The sequence below is a fragment of the Scyliorhinus torazame genome, chromosome 5 (genome assembly GCF_047496885.1).
Source record: "Scyliorhinus torazame isolate Kashiwa2021f chromosome 5, sScyTor2.1, whole genome shotgun sequence".
In the NCBI taxonomy this organism is placed as follows: Eukaryota; Metazoa; Chordata; class Chondrichthyes; order Carcharhiniformes; family Scyliorhinidae; genus Scyliorhinus; species Scyliorhinus torazame.
This window is the reverse complement of record NC_092711.1, coordinates 185212580-185231236: the sequence shown is the minus strand read 5'-3', so window position 1 is coordinate 185231236 and position 18657 is coordinate 185212580. Positions and strand designations below refer to the sequence as shown.

General features: G+C 46.1%; 2 non-coding genes across 2 annotated transcripts; both read left to right on the top strand.

Moving 5' to 3' along the window:
• The first annotated feature begins 1400 nt into the window (after positions 1–1400).
• trnan-guu (transfer RNA asparagine (anticodon GUU)) lies at positions 1401–1474 on the top strand. The gene has a single exon. It is a non-coding gene; the product is annotated as a tRNA-Asn (tRNA).
• Positions 1475–13499: 12025 nt separating this feature from the next.
• On the top strand, positions 13500–13685 carry trnae-cuc (transfer RNA glutamic acid (anticodon CUC)). The gene is made up of 2 exons: positions 13500–13536; positions 13650–13685. It is a non-coding gene; the product is annotated as a tRNA-Glu (tRNA).
• Positions 13686–18657: the final 4972 nt, after the last annotated feature.

Sequence of the window (18657 nt, the reverse complement as noted above, 5' to 3'; positions counted from 1 at the left end):
TTGAACCCATGGGCTTCTGGGAGGTATGTTTCTTCACATTCGCTGCAATCAGCCAATTATGTGACTGCGATGTTTGATGTAATTTGAACTCCTTAGTGTTTCTGGCTGGTTCACTCGGTAGAACATGAGTCTCTTAATTTCAGGGTCGTGTGTTCGAGCACCACGTTGGGCGCAGGTCCATTTTAATGCTGCTTGTTAAACCCATGCTCGCGATTCCCCCGGCTGAGTCGCCGCTCAAACTGTGCCTTTTACCATACAGCTTTGTTCATCTCACAGTTGCTGCTTTGTGAGCGCATAAAGCTCTTCTTTCCGAGTGTGAGGCTAGTTTGTTTGATCCCCCTCATGTACAATGAATTACCGCACTTTAAACATGACAAGCTCCTCTCAGGCCCCTGAACGAAAAATCTGCTCAGAGTCACGGAACGACAATGGCAACGGCCTGATCGCGATGAATGGGTGCGTAACAAGATGCAAACCGAAATAAAAAAAAGTTAAACGATGAGTGGAGAATATTTGGCTGTCCTGCTGGACAATAGTCATATCAGGATGAGCTACGAGAAATTATTCTGCAGGAAACCAAGTGGAGATTTGTTTGAAGTGTATACAACTATGAGGAACAGGGATTGAATGGCTATCAAGGACATCATACCATGAGCAGACGGATCAATAAACCGGGTTTGGAAATGAGAAAGAATGAAATCTTCGAATTATACACAGCCTTCCAGCACCACCGCCACCCGAAAGTGCTTTTCAGACATGGAAGTCCATTTGAAATTGTTTCCATGCCTCTTTTAAAATGCGAAATTTGGGGCAACTTAGCGTGACCAATCTTTCTACACTGCATACATTGTTGTGCTCTGGGGGTGAGAACCAGGCAGATAGGAAGTGCATTCACTGTCGCAAGAAACGGAACAGCTTCCACAAACTGCACCACTATAATGAGGAGAGAATCTATTCTTGCTATCGTGTTCGAGGGACAGAAGTTGGATAGGACACGGTTCCCTGCTCCCTGCAAAACAGTGACACCTACAGGGCAGTGGGACCACAGATTAAAATCTCAAACATGGGGCACCACCTCCGCCAGTGCCTACCAATCTACTTCTCTGTGGATTCCATTCTTTGTCTCTCAGATTTGCAATTCAATGGCTGAGCAATGTGATGGGACATCATAAAGTCCCCAAATGGATGGCAGCGGTTGCAGGAGAGCTTGTGCCCGCTGGCATACATGCCTCTGCAGTGGGAATGATCAGACTGAACCCATGTGTCCAAAATGTCTGCCCCACTATTTATTTTGGAAAAAGAAACCTGATGGAAATAAATGTCATTCCGCGAGTCGGAATGTGAAGCTATCAGTGACTGACACCCTCGTTTAAGCTAGCTTGAGGAGCGCTCATGTCCAAGTCTCTGTGGCGCAATTGGTTAGCGCGTTCGGCTGTTAACCGAAAGGTTGCTGGTTCAAGACCACCCAGGGACGTGGTTTGCTCCTACTTTCCTTTTTGCTTGTCTCCCTTTTCCAGAACAGCATTTGGGACATTGTAACTAAGAACCAATCGCAAAAACTGTATCAGCTGCACTGTGTTACAGTGAGTTCACACAGAAGTAACTGATTGTTTGACAACAAATTGCAAATTGCACGACACAGGAATCAGACCACACTGAACAGTTTTGACAACTGAACAGAGTTTGGTTCAGTTAGAATGAACATCTTAATAAATCCCTGGTACTCCACTGCACTGTGTGACTGGGAAAATCAGAATAGCAGCAATATTCCACCTCTGTAATGTCCATTCATCCGCTGGAATCAGAGCGTGCCAACTGCAGCTTCAATCAGCGGGTTACTGCTCATCCCTGGGACACAAGATACTACAACCCGGGACAAGCCTCCCATTACACTGAGCACAGGCCCACGATCACGACGGTCTAATACAGCCCACTCACTGAACCTCTGAGCTGCTCATTCGAACCTGAGTGAGTGTAACTAGGCCAGCAATAAATTTGACACTAACATTCTATATCTTCTCACCGTAAAATTATCCCCATGGAATTATTGGTACAGAACGGGTTTAACTTTTTTCTCTGTCAGGGTTGCAATTCACTTTCTGGCGACTGTTAAAGATAGTTTCGTTTGAAAATGCTGACACAAAACGAGAAAATGTTAAACACGGGGAATAATTCGTGTGGAAACTGGGTCACAATAGTTTCAAGGAGGTGCGCATTAGTTCGGCAGCTGTGAATAATGTTATTGATAATTGAGTGGAGAGGTTTGAACCCATGGGCTTCTGGGAGGCAAGTTTCTTCGCATTCGCTGCAATCAGCCAGTTATGTCACTGCGATATTAGATGTAGTTTGACAAATTTCCATGTTCCCGGCTAGCTCAGTCGGTAAAGCACGAGTTTCTCAATTTCAGGGTCGTTGGTTCGCGCACCACGTTGGGTGCAGTCCCAGTTAATGCTGCTTGCATAGTTGAACCCATGCTCGCGATTCTTCCGGCTGAGTCGACGCTCAAACTGTGCCTTTTTCCATACAGCTTCGGTCATCTCACAGTTCTTGCTTTGTGAGAGCATAAAGCTCTTCTTTCCGAGTGCGAGGCGAGTTTGTTTGATTCCCCTTCATGGACAATGCATTACCGCCCTTTAAAAATGACAAGCTCTACTCAAGCCCCTAAACGAAATATCTGCTCAGAGTCACGGTACGACAATGGCAACTGCCTGATCGCGATGGATGCCCGCAGAACAAGATGCAAACAGAAATAAAAAAAACGTTAAAAGATGAGTGGAAAATTCTTAGCTGTCCTCCTGAGCAATAGTCATATTAGGATGAGCTGCGAGAAATTATTGTATAGGAAACCAAGAGGGAATTTGATTGAAGTGTATACAACGATGAGGCACAGGGATAGAATGGTTATGAAGCACCTCTTACCCTGAGCAGAGAGATCAATAACCCGGGTTGTGGAATTAGAAAGAATGCAATCTTCGAATTTATACTCTGCCTTCCAGCACCACCGCCATCCCAAGTGCTTTTCAGACAAGGAAGTCCATTTGAAATGGTTTCCATGCTTCTTTTTGAATTCGAAGTCAGGGACAACATGCGTGAACAATCTCTCTACACTGCATGCATCGTTGTGCTCAGGGGTTGAGAATCACGCACATAGGAAGTGCATTCACTGTTGTTAGAAACGGAGCAACTTCCACAAACTGCACCACTATAACGAGAGGAGTATCTGTTCCTGTGAGCTTGTTGGAGGGACAGATGTTGGATACGACACGGTCCCCTTCTCCCTGCAAAACAGTGACACCTACACGTCAGTTGGACCTCAGGTTTAAATCTCAAACATGGGACACGACCTCCGACAGTGCCTGCCACTCTACTCCTCTGTGGATTCGCTTTTTTGTCGGTCAGGTTTGCAATTCAAAGTCTGAGCAATGAGATGGGGCATCATAAAGTCCCCAAATGGATTATCATAGAATCTACAGTGCAGAAGGAGGCCATTCGGCCCATCGAGTGTGCACCGGCTCTTGGAAAGAGCACCCTACCCAAGGTCAACACCTCCACGCTATCCCCATAACCCAGTAACCCCACCCAACACTAAGGGCAATTTTGGACACTAAGGGCAACTTATCATGGCCAATCCACCTAACCTGCACATCTTTGGACTGGTTGGACTGGCAGCGGTTGCACGAGAGCTTTTGCCCACTGGCATACATGTGGCTGCAGTGGGTGGGATCAGAATGAACCCATGTGTCTAAAATGACTATCCCACTATTTATTTTGGAAAAGGAAACCTGATGGGAACAATTGTCATTCCGCGAGTGGCGATGTGGCACTATCAGTCACTGACACGCTCGTTTACGATAGCTTGAGCGCAGCTTATATTCGAGTCTCTGGCGAAACTGGTTAGCGCCTTCGGATATTAATCGAAAGGTTGGTGGTTCAAAACCACGCAGGGACGCTGTTTGCTCCTACTTTTTCCGTTTTGTTAGTCTCCCTTTTGCAGAATAGAATTTGGGACATTGTAACAAAGAACAAATCGCAAAAACTGTATCAGTTGCACTGTGTTACAGTCAGTTCACACAATAGTAACTGACTGTTTGCAAATTGCACGACGTAAGAATCATTGAACAGTTTTGAAAACTGAACAGAGTTTGGTTCAGTTCGAATGAACACCTCAATGAATCCCTCGTCCTCGTCTGCACTGTGTGACAGAGAAAATCAGAATAGCAGCAATATTCCACCTCTGCAATGTCCAATCATCCGCTGGAAGCAGAGCGCGCCAACTGCAGCTTCAATCAGCGGGTTACTGCTCCTCCCTGGGACACAAAATACTCCAACGCGGGACAAGCCTCCAAATACACCTAGCACAGGCCCACGATCACGACGGCGGAATATATTCCGCTCACTGAACCTCCGAGCAGCTTATTCAAACCTGAGTGAGAGTGAGTGGGTCACAAATAAATTTGACACTAACTTTCAGTATCCTCTCACCGTAGAATTCGTTCATTTGGTAAAAAGTTGGTTGTTGCAAATGTGAAAATTATCACCATGGAATTATTGTTACAGGACGGGTTTCCATTTTTTCTCTGTCAGGTTTGCAATTCACTTTCTGGTGACTGTTAAAGATAATTTAGTTTGTCATACTGAAACAAAAGGAGAAAATGTTAAAATCGTGGAATAATTCCTGAGGAGACCGGGTGACAATAGTTTGAAGGAGGTGTGATTCAGTTCGGAAGCTGTGAATGATGTTATTGATTATTGAGTGGAAACCTTTGGACCTATGGGCTTCTGGGGGGTAAGATACTTCGCATTCGTAACAAGATGCAAACCATTAAAAAAAACACTTTACAAGATGAGGGGAGAATATTTGGCACTCCTCCTGAGCATTAGTCTTATCAGGATCAACTGCGAGAAATAATCTTGTTTCAAAATGCTGACACAAAAGAAGAAAATGTTAAAATCCTGGAATAATTCGTGAGGAAAATGGGTCACAACAGTTGCACTGAGTTCGGAAGTTGAATAATGTCATTTCTAATTGAGTGAAAAGTTTTGACCCTTGGGCTTCTGGGAGACAAGTTTCACAGTACTCAGCAAAAGTTTATATCAACAAAAAGGTAGGACGGTAGAAAGAGGGAACATCGACTGTGGATATCTAAGGAAATGAGGGAGAGGATCAAATTGAAGGAAAAAGCATACAAAGTGGCAAAGATTAGTTGGAGACTAGACAATTGGGAAATGTTTCGGGGGCAACAGAAAGCTACTAAAAACGCTATACAGAAGGGTAAGAGAGATTATGAGAGTAAACTTGCTCAGAATATAAAAACAGATAGTAAATGTTTCTACAAATATATAAACCAAAAAGAGTGGTTAAGGTAAAGATTGGTCCTTTAGAGGTTGAGAAGGGAGACTTAATAATGGAAGATGAGGAAATGGCTGAGGAACTGAACAGTTTTTTTGGGTCGGTCTTCACAGTGGAAGACACAAAAAACATGCCAGTGACTGATGGGAATGAGGCTATGACAGGTGAGACCTTGAGACGAGTGTAATCACTAAGGAGGTAGTGATAGGCAAGCTAATTGGGGTAAAGGTAGATAAGTCTCCTGGCCCTGATGGAATGCATCACTGAGTACTCAAAGTGATGGCTAGGGAAATTGCAAATGCACCAGTGATAATTTGCAAAAATTCACTAGACTCTGGGGTGGTCCCGGCGGGTTGGAAATTAGCAAACGCGACACCACTGTTTAAAAAAGGAGTTTGGCAGAAAGCGGGTAATTATATGCCAGTGGGCTTAACTTCGGTAGTAGGGAAGATGGTGTGTCATGTTAGAGTATCTTTAAGAAATGGGTGTTTAGAAATGGGTGTTTACTACTGCAGTGATGTCAGAGAGTGGGTGGAGCTGAGCTGCCTGTCAGTTTTTTTGTTTCGTTTTTGAGCAGGCTGCAGGGTGTGTTTTAGTTTCTTTTTCAGTGTTGGAGCTGAAGCCAGATCAAGCAGGTGTACTGCTGTTCTATCTGCCATCAAAAGACTACCTCTTGATTATTTGGTGAATTCTCAGTAGTGAATGTAAACCTAATGTGCTTCTGGTAAAAGGTGTTTTAAGTCTTATTGACGTTAAAAGGAAAGCTTAAAGGATTACTTCGTGTTGTATTCTTTGGGGGTTGTATATGAAATAATGGTTGCTAAGATGTTCACTGTATGTTTTAAAAAGGTTAACTTGAGTTCATAGAATAAACATTGTTTTGCTTTAAAAAATACTTTTCAATTTCTGCTGTACCACACCTGTACAGTGGGCCGTGTGCTCCCCATACCATAATCTATTAAAAGTTGTGTGTCAGATGAACTCCATGATACACTTTGGGGTTAGAACATAGAACATTACAGCACAATAAAGGCCCTTCGACCCTCGATGTTGCGCCGACCTGTGAAACCACTCTAAACCCATCTACACTATTCCCTTATCGTCCATATGTCTATCCAATGACCATTTTAATGCCCTTAGTGTTGGCGAGCCCACTACTGTTGCAGGCAGGGCATTCCACGCCCTTACTACTCTCTGAGTAAAGAACCTACCTCTGACATCTGTCTTATATCTATCTCACCTCAATTTAAAGCTAAGTCCCCTCATGCTAGACATCACCATCCGAGGAAAAAGGTTCTCACTGTCCACCCTATCCAATCCTCTGATCACCTTGTATGCCTCAATTAAGTCACCTCTTAACCTTCTTCTCTCTAACGCCAACAGCCTCAAGTCCCTCAGCCTTTCCTCATAAGTTCTTCCCTCCATACCAGGCAACATTCTGGTAAATCTCCTCTGCACCCTTTCCAATGCTTCCACATCCTTCCTATAATGCGGCGACCAGAATTGCACGCAATACTCCAAATGTGGCCACACTAGAGTTTTGTACAGCTGCAACATGACCTCATGGCTCTGAAACTCAATCCCTCTACCAATACATCTAACACACCGTACGCCTTCTTAACAACCCTCTCAACCTGGTTGGCAACTTTCAGGGATCTATGTACATGGACATCAAGATCTCTCTGCTCATCCACACTGCCAATAATCTTACCATTAGCCCAGTACTCTGTCTTCCTGTCATTCCTTCCAAAATGAATCACCTCACACTTTTCTGCATTAAACTCCATTTGCCACCTCTCAACCCAGTGCTGCAGCTTATCTATGTCCCTCTGTAACTTGTAACATCCTTCCGCACTTTCCACAACTCCACCGACTTTAGTGTCATCTGCAAATTTACTCACCCATCCTTCTGCGCCCTCGTCCAGGTCATTTATAAAAATGACAAACAGCAGTGGCCCCGAAAGAGATCCTTGTGGTACACCATAGTAACTGGACTCCAGTCTGAACATTTTCCATTAACCATCACCCTTTGTCTTCTTCCAGCTAGCTAATTTCTGATCCAAACTTCTAAATCACCCTGAATCCCATGCCTCCGTATTTTCTGCAGTAGCCTACCATGGGGAACCTTATCAAACGCTTTACTGAAATCTATATACACCACATCAACTGCTTTACCGTCATCCACCTGTTTGGTCACCTTCTCAAAGAACTCAATAATATTGTGAGAGACGACCTACCCTTCACAAATCCGTGTTGACTATCTCTAATCAAATTATTCCTTTCCAGATGATTATACATCCTATATCTTATAAACCTTTCCAAGATTTTGCCCACAACAGAAGTAAGGCTCACTGGTCTATAGTTACCGGGGTTGTCTCTACTTCCCTTCTTGAACAAGGGGACAACATTTGCTATCCTCCAGTCTTCTGGCACTATTCCTGTAAATGAAGATGACTTAAAGATCAAAGCCAAAGGCTCAGCAATCTCCTCCCTAGCTTCCCAGAGAATTCTAGGATAAATCCCATCCGGCCCAGGGGACTTATCTATTTTCACACTGTCCAGAATTGCTATCACCTCGTCCTTATGAACCTCAAGCCCTTCTAGTCTCGTAGCCTGAATCTCAGTATTCTCCTCGACAACATTGTCTTTTTCCTGTGTGAATACTGATGAAAAATATTCATTTAGCTGCTTTCCTATCTCTTCGGACACCAAGCACAACATCCCACTACTGTCCTTGACTGGCCCAACTCTTACCCTAGTCATTCGTTTATTCCTGACATATCTAGAGGAAGCTTTAGGGTTCTCCTTGATCCTACCTGCCAAAGAAATCTCATGTCCCCTCCTGGCTCTTCTTAGCTCTCTTTTTAGGTCCCTCCTAGCTAACTTGTAACTCTCGAGCGCCCTAACTGAACCTTCATGTCTCATCTTTACATAAGCCTCCTTCTTCCTCTTGACAAGTGTTTCGACTGCTTTAGTAAACCACGGTTCCCTTGCTCGACCACTTCCTCCCTGCCTGACAGTTATATACTTATCAAGGACACGCAGTAGCTGTTCCTTGAACAAGCTCCACATTTCCATTGTGCCCATCCCCTGCAGCTTTCCTCTCCATCCAATGCATCCTAAGTCATGCCGAGTCTGTGCGGAGTTTGCACGTTCTCCCCGTGTGTGCGTGGGTTTCCTCCGGGTTCTCCGGTTTCCTCCCACAGTCCAAAGATGTGCGGGTTAGGTGGATTGGCCATGCTAAATTGCCCATAGTGTCCAAAATTGCCCGTAGGGTGGGGTTACTGGGTTATGGGGATTAGGTGGGGTTACTGGGTTATGGGGATAGGGTGGAGGTTTGGACCTTCGGTAGGGTGCTCTTTCCAAGAGCCGGTGCAGAAACGATGGGCCGAATGGCCTCCTTCTGCACTGTAAATTATATGTCTATGTCTATGCCTCATTGCATCATAATTGCCTTCCTCCCAGATATAACTCTTGCCCTGCGGTATATACCTACCCCTTTCCATGACTAAAGTAAACGTAATCAAATTGTGGTCACTATCACCAAAGTGCTCATCTACCTCCAAATCTAACACCTGTCCTGGTTCATTACCCAGTACCAATCCAAGATGGCCTCGCCTCTCGTTGGCCTATCTACATACTGTGTCACGAAACCCTCCTGCACACATTGGACAAAAACGGACCCATCTAAAGTACTCGAACTACAGCGTTTCCAGTCAATATTTTGAAAGTTAATGTCCCCCATAACAACTACCCTGTTGCTTTCGCTCCTTTCCAGAACCATCTTTGCAATCCTTTCCTCTACGTCTCTGGAACGTTTCGGAAGCCTATCGAAAACCCCTAACAGGGTGACCTCTCCTTTCCTGTTTCTAACCTCAGCCCATACTACCTCAGTAGACGAGTCCTCATCAAACGTCCTTTCTGCCACCGTAATACTGTCCTTGACTAACAATTCCACCCCTCCCCCTCTTTTACCACCTTCCCTGAGGTTAATGAAATATCTAAACCCCGGAACCTGCAACAACCATTCCTGTCCCTGCTCTATCCATGTCTCCAAAATGGCCACAACATCGAAGTCCCAGGTACCAACCCATGCCGCAAGTTCACCCACCTTATTCCAGATGCTCCTGACATTGAAGAAGACACACTTTAAACCACCTTCCTGCCTGCCGGCACACTCCTGCAACTTTGAAACCTTACTCATGACTTCACTACTCTCAACCTCCTGTATACTGGAGCTACAATTCAGTTTCCCAATCCACTGTTGAACTAATTTAAACCCTCCCGAAGAGCATTAGCAAATTCCACCCCCCCCCCCCCCCCAGGATATTGGTACCCCTCTGGTCCAGGTGTAGACCATCCCGTTTTTAGAGGTCCCAACGACCCCAGAATGAGCTCCAATTATCCAAAAATCTGAAACCCCCCCTTCTGCACTATTCCTGTAGCAACGTGTTCAACTCCTCTCTCTCCCTATTCCTCATCTCGCTATCACGTGGCACAGGTAACAACCCAGAGATAATAACTCTGATTGTCCTAGATCTAAGTTTCCATCCTAGATCCCTGAATTCCTGCCTTACCTCCCTATCCCTTTTCCTACCTATGTCATTAGTACCTATGTGTACCACGACTTGGGGCTGCTCCCCCTCCCCCTTAAGGATCCCGAAAACACGATCCGAGACATCAAGCACCCTGGCACCTGGGAGGCAACACACCCACCGCGAGTCTCTCTCATTCCCACAGAATCTCCTGTCTATCCCCCTAACTCTGGCCCATAACAGCTGGAATCTATCATCAAGGAAGAAATAGCGAGGCATCTCGATGGAACTTGTCCCATTGGACAGACGCAGCATGGGTTATTAAAGGGCAGATCGTGCCTAGCTAATTTAGTGGAATTTGTTGAGGACATTACCACTGCGGTAGACAATGGGGAGCCAATGGATGTGGTATATCTGGATTTCCAGAAAGCTTTTGACAAGGTGCCACACAAAGGTTGCTGCATAATATAAAGATGCATGGCGTTAAGTGTAAAGTAGTAGCATAGTAGCATGGATAGAGGATTGATTAATTAATAGAAAGAAAAGAGTGGGGATTAATAGGTGTTTCTCTGGTTGGCAATCCGTAGCTAGTGGTGTCCGTCTGGGATCGGTATTGGGCCCACAATTGTTCATAGTTTACATAGATGATTTGGAGTTGGGGACGACACTAAGATGAGCGACAACGCAAAAAGTGCAGAGGATACTGGAAGTCTGCAGAGGGATTTGGATAATTTAAGTAAACGGGCTAGGGTCTGGCAGATGGAATACAATGTTGACAAATGTGAGGTTAACCATTTTGGTTGGAATAACAGAAAAAGGGATTATTATTTAAATGATAAAATACTAAAACATGCTGCTATGCAGAGGGACTTTGGTGTCCTAGTGTATGAGTCGCAAAATGTTGGTTTACAGGTGCAACAGGTGATTAAGAAGGCGAATGGAGTTTTGTCCTTCATTGCTAGAGGGATGGAATTTAAGACTAGGGAGGTTATGCTGCATCTGTATAAGATGTTAGTGAGGTCACACCTGGAGTAGTGTGTTGAGCTTTGGTCTCCTGACCTCAGAAAGGACGTACTAGCGCTGGAGGGTGTGCAGAGGAGATTCACTAGGTTAATCCCAGAGTTGAGGGGGTTGGATTACGAGGGAAGAGTGAGTAGACTGGGACTGTACTCATTGGAATTTAGAAGGATGCGGGGGATCTATAGAATTATGAAGGGAATAGATTGGGGAGATGTGGGCAGGTTGTTTCAACTGGCGGGTGAAAGCAGAACTGGGGGGAGTAGCCTCAAAATAAGGGGAAGTAGATTGAGGACTGAGCTTAGGAGGAACCTCTTCACCCAAACGATTGTGAATCTATGGAATTGCCTGCCCTGTGACGCAGTTGAAGCTCATCATTAAATGTTTTCAAGATTAGGATAGTTTCTTGAAGAATAATGGAATCAAGGGTTATGGGGTTCGTGCGGGTATAAGACCATAAGACCATAAGACATAGGAGCGGAAGTAAGGCCATTCGGCCCATCGAGTCCACTCCACCATTCAATCATGGCTGATTTCAACTCCATTTACCCGCTCTCTCTCCATAGCCCTTAATTCCTCGAGAAATCAAGAATTTATCAACTTCTGTCTTAAAGACACTCAACGTCCCGGCCTCCACCGCCCTATGTGGCAATGAATTCCACAGACCCACCACTCTCTGGCTGAAGAAATTTCTCCTCATCTCTGTTCTAAAGTGACTCCCTTTTATTCTAAGGCTGTGCCCCCGGGTCCTAGTCTCCCCTGCTAATGGAAACAACTTCCCTACATCCACCCTATCTAAGCCATTCATTATCTTGTAAGTTTCTATTAGATCTCCCCTCAACCTCCTAAACTCCAATGAATATAATCCCAGGATCCTCAGACGTTCATCGTATGTTAGGCCTACCATTCCTGGGATCTTCCGTGTGAATCTCCGCTGGACCCGCTCCAGTGCCAGTATGTCCTTCCTGAGGTGTGGGTCCCAAAATTGCTCACAGTATTTTAAATGGGGCCTAACTAATGCTTTATAAAGCTTCAGAAGTACATCCCTGCTTTTATATTCCAAGCCTCTTGAGATGAATGACAACATTGCATTTGCTTTCTTAATTACGGACTCAACCTGCAAGTTTACCTTTAGAGAATCCTGGACTAGGACTCCCAAGTCCCTTTGCACTTCAGCATTATGAATTTTGTCACCGTTTAGAAAATAGTCCATGCCTCTATTCTTTTTTCCAAAGTGCAAGACCTCGCACTTGCCCACGTTGAATTTCATCAGCCATTTCTTGGACCACTCTCCTAAACTGTCTAAATCTTTCTGCAGCCTCCCCACCTCCTCCATACTACCTGCCCCTCCACCTATCTTTGTATCATCGGCAAACTTAGCCAGAATGCCCCCAGTCCCGTCATCTAGATCGTTAATATATAAAGAGAACAGCTGTGGCCCCAACACTGAACCCTGCGGGACACCACTCGTCACCGGTTGCCATTCCGAAAAAGAACCTTTTATCCCAACTCTCTGCCTTCTGCCTGACAGCCAATCGTCAATCCATGTTAGTACCTTGCCTCGAATACCATGGGCCCTTATTTTACTCAGCAGCCTCCCGTGAGGCACCTTATCAAAGGCCTTTTGGAAGTCAAGATAGATAACATCCATTGGCTCTCCTTGGTCTAACCTATTTGTTATCTCTTCAAAGAACTCTAACAGGTTTGTCAGACACGACCTCCCCTTACTGAATCCATGCTGACTTGTCCTAATCTGACCCTGCACTTCCAAGAATTTAGAAATCTCATCCTTAACAATGGATTCTAGAATCTTGCCAATAACCGAGGTTAGGCTAATTGGCCTATAATTTTCCATCTTTTTCCTTGTTCCCTTCTTGAACAGGGGGGTTACAACAGCGATTTTCCAATCCTCTGGGACTTTCCCGGACTCCAGTGACTTTTGATAAGGGTAAGTGGAGCTGAGTCCACAAAAGATCTGCAATGATCTCATTGAATGGCGGAGCAGGCTCAAAGGGTCAGGTGGCCTACTCCTGCTCTTAGTTCTTATGTTCTTATACCTGGCACACAAGATACTCCAACGCGGGACATGCTTTCCAATACACCGAGCCCAGGCCCAGTATCATGAAGGTAGAATATATCCCGCTCACTGAACAGCTTATACACAATACCTGCATGAGCGTGAGTGAGCCACAAATAAATTTGACACTCACGTTCTCACCGTAAAATTCCTTCATTTGATGAAACGTTGACTGTTGTGAATTTGAAAATTATCACCATGGAATTATTGATACAGTGACTGGTTTCCCTTTTTTGACTGTCAGGTTTGCAATTCAAATTCTGACGGATGTTGAAGATAATCCCGTTTTAAAATGCTGACACAAAAGAAGAAAATGTTTAATCGTGGAATAGTTTGTGAGGAAAATGGGCAACAGTAGTTGGAAGGAGGTAGGCATGAACTGAAGCTATGAATTATGTTATTGATAATTGAGTGGAAGGGTTTGGACCAATGGGTTTCTGGGAGGCAATATTATTCACATTCGCTGCATTCAGGCAGTTATGACACTGCAATAATAGATGTAAGTAGATCTTACCCATGTGCCCGGCTAGCTCAGTCGGTAGAGCATGGGACTCTCAATTGAATTATACCTCTTCATTCACCTGAGGAAGAAGCAGTGCCCCGAAAGCTAGTGTTTGAAACAAACCTGTTGGATATTGCTCTGGTGCTGCAAGACTTCTTACAGTACTTAATTTCAGGGTCGTGGGTTCGAGCCCCACGTTGGGCGCTGTTCTTTTTGAATGCTGCATGCATTGTTGAACCCATGCTCGCGATTCCTCTGGCTGAGTCGCCAGTCAAACTGTGTCAGTCTCCATCCAGCTTTGTTCCTCTCACAGTTGCTGCTTTGTGAGCGCAAACTGCTCCTCTTCTTTCTGAGTGTTGTAGCCACCTGGGTTGGCGAACTCCCGACGCAAAATGGAGAACAGCAAAGGCTGCAGGGAAATTCAGCCAACAGAGGCAGAAACTAGCAGGTGCAAGTTTACTGTGTATGAAACTCTGCAAAAGCCCAGACAGCATCGATACAAGCAGCCATCCACATAATAATGTAACAGCCATCTACATACTAATGAGCGATCCCCAGGTACAATGGAAACATTTGGGATAAACAAAGCCAAGCCAGACTCCCCGGCACCAGCAGGAGCCAACACAAAAGAGGTTAACGGACACCTCAAGACCGCCCATCGATCAGGGAACCGCTCCAGTATTGGAGAAATCGAACCAAGCGATTGGAACGAAGTCTAATCACTTGGAACCAGGTACAGGGGCCGCCCCGAAAGGCGGGAAGGCCCTGGGGACTATAAAGTTAAGCCCCCAAGTTCAAATCGTCCCTCTTGACCGGGTCACTCAGCAACACGAACCAACCATTGACAGTGACCAGTTCAGCTGCCACCAAAAGCCAGTAAGTCTTAAGCCAATGCTCGCTGCGAGATAGGCGCTCCTAGCTACCAATCCGTACCAACTTTGAATCCCACAGACTCAGAACCCGAACGAAAGACCATTTGTTCCCCTGACCTGGTGGGCCAGTCCGAAGCTAAGTATAGGCCTGTTAGTTGTAGAAGTAGCTTAGAAGTAGAATTTATGCATGAGTAGCGATTTACTGTGTATAATAAATGTGCTTTGATTTGAATCTTACTAATTGGTGTATTGAGTTATTGATCAGTACTTGAACTTGAACCTCGTGGCGGTATCATAAGAATACCTGGCGACTCGAGAGCAAAGGTTATAAAACAGAGCCAATTGAACCAACCAAAAGTGAGCAACATATTACTGGCGACCCAGGTGGGACCCGAACTAGAAGTGGCTTAACCACTCCGGGAGAACCCAAAAATTTGAATTAGAGATCCAATTGGGAACAGAAAACCACAAGTGTTCAAGCAGTTCTGATCAATCCTCATAATTCAGAAGTGTGTTAAATGCATGCGTAACTAACAGGGCTATCAGGTAATACTGATAGATTTTTTTTGTTGCGACAAAATTGTTGGGAGTTTGTATTTCGGAAATTAGCAAAAGCCATACCTGTAATTACAGCACCGACTTAATACCCCTTGTTCCAAATTTAAAAGAAGCATTCAGATAAGAAAGATGGCAATGCAGGCAATGCAACGCCTCATGAACCCAGAACAATTCGTGATCGCAGCGACCAGTAGCAGTAGAGTAGGACAGTGTCCCGTATGGGAAGAAGAAAGCAGGAAGCACCTCAAAGGGAAAGGATGGCCCCTTTGCTGCGAATTCTGTAGCAATGAGGAAACAGGTCCCGGGAGTATAGGACATACTTGGTGGGAGAACCTGAGCGAGATTCACAAGAGGAGCTCAGGAAAAGCTTGCAAGCCGATGGCAATCGTGTCCTGCTTGGCACAATTGCGACGCACAGAGGAGGTCGTTAGGACGCTCCGGAAAGAGATAGAAGGCATACATCGAATGAGCAAGGTCGATGTCAGTGAGGTAGAAAGAGAGAATGTAGAGTTAAGGAGGAAGTTGGCAGCAAAGGACGGAGAGTTGGATGATGCCAAGCGGGCACACCAGTCTTGTCTGGCGCACTTAAGCAGCTTTCAGTCCCAGTATGAAAAGGCCTATCAGGACACGCACCGTGCAGTCCTGGCACGAGAAGAAACCGAGAAGCAGGTAGAGGCATTTCAGAGGCAGTGTAGTGACCTGACGGCAGCGTTAAGAGCACTCCATGCTGCCACCACGGAGCAAAGACAAAGCTCACTAGACCACGCAAAGAGCCGGAAGTAGATTGCAGAACTGCAATCTCTGCTTTCAGTTCAAAAAGGATTCCACAAAACCTTTGGAGCAAAATTAGATGAGGAAGACGGCCCTGATTGGGAAGAGTTAAATCATAGAATTTACAGAGCAGAAGGAGGCCATTCGGCCCATCGAGTCTGCACCGGCTCTTGGAAAGAGCACCCTACCCAAGGTCCACACCTCCACCCTATCCCCATAACCCAGTAACCCCACCCAACACTAAGGCCAATTTTGGACATTAAGGGCAATTTATCATGGCCAATCCACCTAACCCGCACATCTTTGGACTGTGGGAGGAAACCGGAGCACCCGGAGGAAACCCACGCACACACGGGGAGGATGTGCAGACTCCGCACAGACAGTGACCCAAGCCGGAATCGAACCTGGGACCCTGGAGCTGTGAAGCAATTGTGCTATCCACAATGCTACCGTGCTGCCCACTGAGAAATGAGACAGTGCAGAGATATGTTCAGGGAACATGTGCGCAGGGAAAGCCCCAAAAGAGGAAAGCACCCCAACCCCCCACAGAGCAGATAGTTCAGGCTCCAATTTACCCAGTCACCACCCACTGCACAGCCAAATCGGACGACACGGAATTTCTGTACACCACCCCCTTAACAGTGAGCCAATTACGGGACGCATGCGAGAAGATCACACCGTTCCTCCCCACCTCAGACCCCCACCACTTCTTTGACAGAGTAAAACAATAGGCGACCATGTACGGCCTGGATGAGCGAGAGCACGTAAAGCTCACAGTTTTGAGTTTAGACCCTTCGGTCGTAGCAACCCTTCCAGACCCACAGAATGTAGGAGGAGGCACCCTTGCAGAAATGGATACCGCGGTCCTGGACTCGAACGGGTATAACTGGGGTGACGCCGTAGATGGCCTCATAAATGTCGGCAAAAGAAAACCGAGCACCATACAGCGTTTGCTGGACGCCTGTGGATCCATTTTGCAGCAGTTTTTGGAGACTTAGACCGCGCCCATTTGTCCCCAGACAAAATGGCCAAATGGACCCGCACCCTTATCTCCCATGCCACAGAAACAGGACAAAATGCTTGTGCGAATTCTGACCCCTCAGAGGAGGCTCATAATGAGAAATGGGTCGGAAAAAGATTGTCCAGCGCCTGGGAGCAGTCGGTACAAAACAAATCCTGAAGAAAAGCAGGCAGAAGCAGACATACAAGCAGTTAAAACACACCAGAACCCCGCATGGGTAAATGAAGGCAAGAACAGCCCCCCACAAAAGTCAGAGGAGTGTTTCAACTTTGGCCATTTAGGACACTTTGCAAGAGAATGCAATGCCCCACGAAAGCCACAGAGAGACCAGCAGACGGGCACTCTTAGTAAGAATAAGACAGAGCCCATACATAGCGTGAGCACCCGTTCAGATCAGATGGACCTGAACGGAACGGACTGACGGTGTTCAGGCTCGCCCAGTTGGGTCTGCGACAACCTTTGTGATAGGTCCGGACGACCGGTAGTCACAGCAAAAATACGGGGACAGCCCATCGCGTTTCTCTGGGACACAGGATGGTCCCGCACCACAATAAATTCCTCCACCATGTTCCAAAAAGGACACGTGGCCCACTACAGCCACTATCACCCTCAGCGGCTTTACAGGCCACTCACAGCAGGGACACATCACAGCCCCTGTACCCATTCAAATCGGCAACATCACCACCAAGCACCCCATAGTTTTAGTCGATCTACCCCACACAGCAGAACACATTTTGGGCATAGACTTTATGAATTCCCACAGTCTATCCTTTGATCCAGTCAATCAATGTGTCTGGAAAATGGCAAAATCTGCAAGAGCCACCGCAACACTCACAGTAGGTAAATACACCAACAAAATTAGCGCAGTAGGCGAATTTTGGTTTAACCCGACGACAATTAGCACGGACAAGCAGGTTAGGGCAGTGTTACAAAAGAACAGGACAGCATTCGCGACCCACAAACACGACTGTGGCCAGATGACTGGTTCAGTACAAATCACAGGACCTGACCCTAGACCCCAAAAGCAATATGGATTTCCCCAAGTGGCAGAGGGAGAAATCGCAAAAGTAATCGATAGCTTATTAGCACAGGGCGTACTTAGATCAGTAGCCTCCACTAATAATGCCCCGATTTGGCCAGTGAGAAAGCCCGATGGATCATGGCGACTGACCATCGATTACCGGGAACTCAACAAAATCACCCCCGAAGCAGCCCCCACAGTAGCAACAAGTCCCGAGACCATGCTCAAGCAGGGACTCAATTCCCGATACTTTACGGTTTGGGATATCAGTAATGGATTCTGGTCCATTCAATTGGCAAAGGAGTCCCAGTACAAATTTTCCTTCATGTTTAAAAATCAACAGTACACGTGGACATGCCTTCCACAAGGATTCCACAACTCCCCCTCCATTTTCCACCGACAGCTGGCAAATGGTTTAGCCAAATTCTCTCACCCCGAATGTCTGGTCCAGTACGTAGACGACCTACTACTGCAGACAGACACCAAGGAAGAGCACATTGAGCTTCTGTCCGAACGCCTAGAACTCCTACAAACAATCGGATGTAAAGGTAACCCCAAAAAGGCCCAGATTTTGGAACACAAAGTGATATATTTGGGTACCATTGTCACACATGGTAAACGCGATATTGAGCATAAAAGGATTGACTCGATTGCTAAATTGCCCCTTCCCCAGAACGTTTCAGCCCTCCGGTCGTGTTTAGGACTGGTTGGCTATTGGCGAAACCACATTGACGGTTTCGTCAGCAAGGCAGCACCCCTCTCAGACCTCCGAAAGAAAGGACCCTCTGGGAATGGCTTCCACAGCATACGGATGCCGTGGACTCTTTGAAACAAGCACTCATAGCAGCCCCCGAAACTACAAGTTCCAGACCCGCTTTCCCCCTATGCGATAGAGGTAGCAAGCACAGACCGCACCCTTTCGGTCGTGGTCCT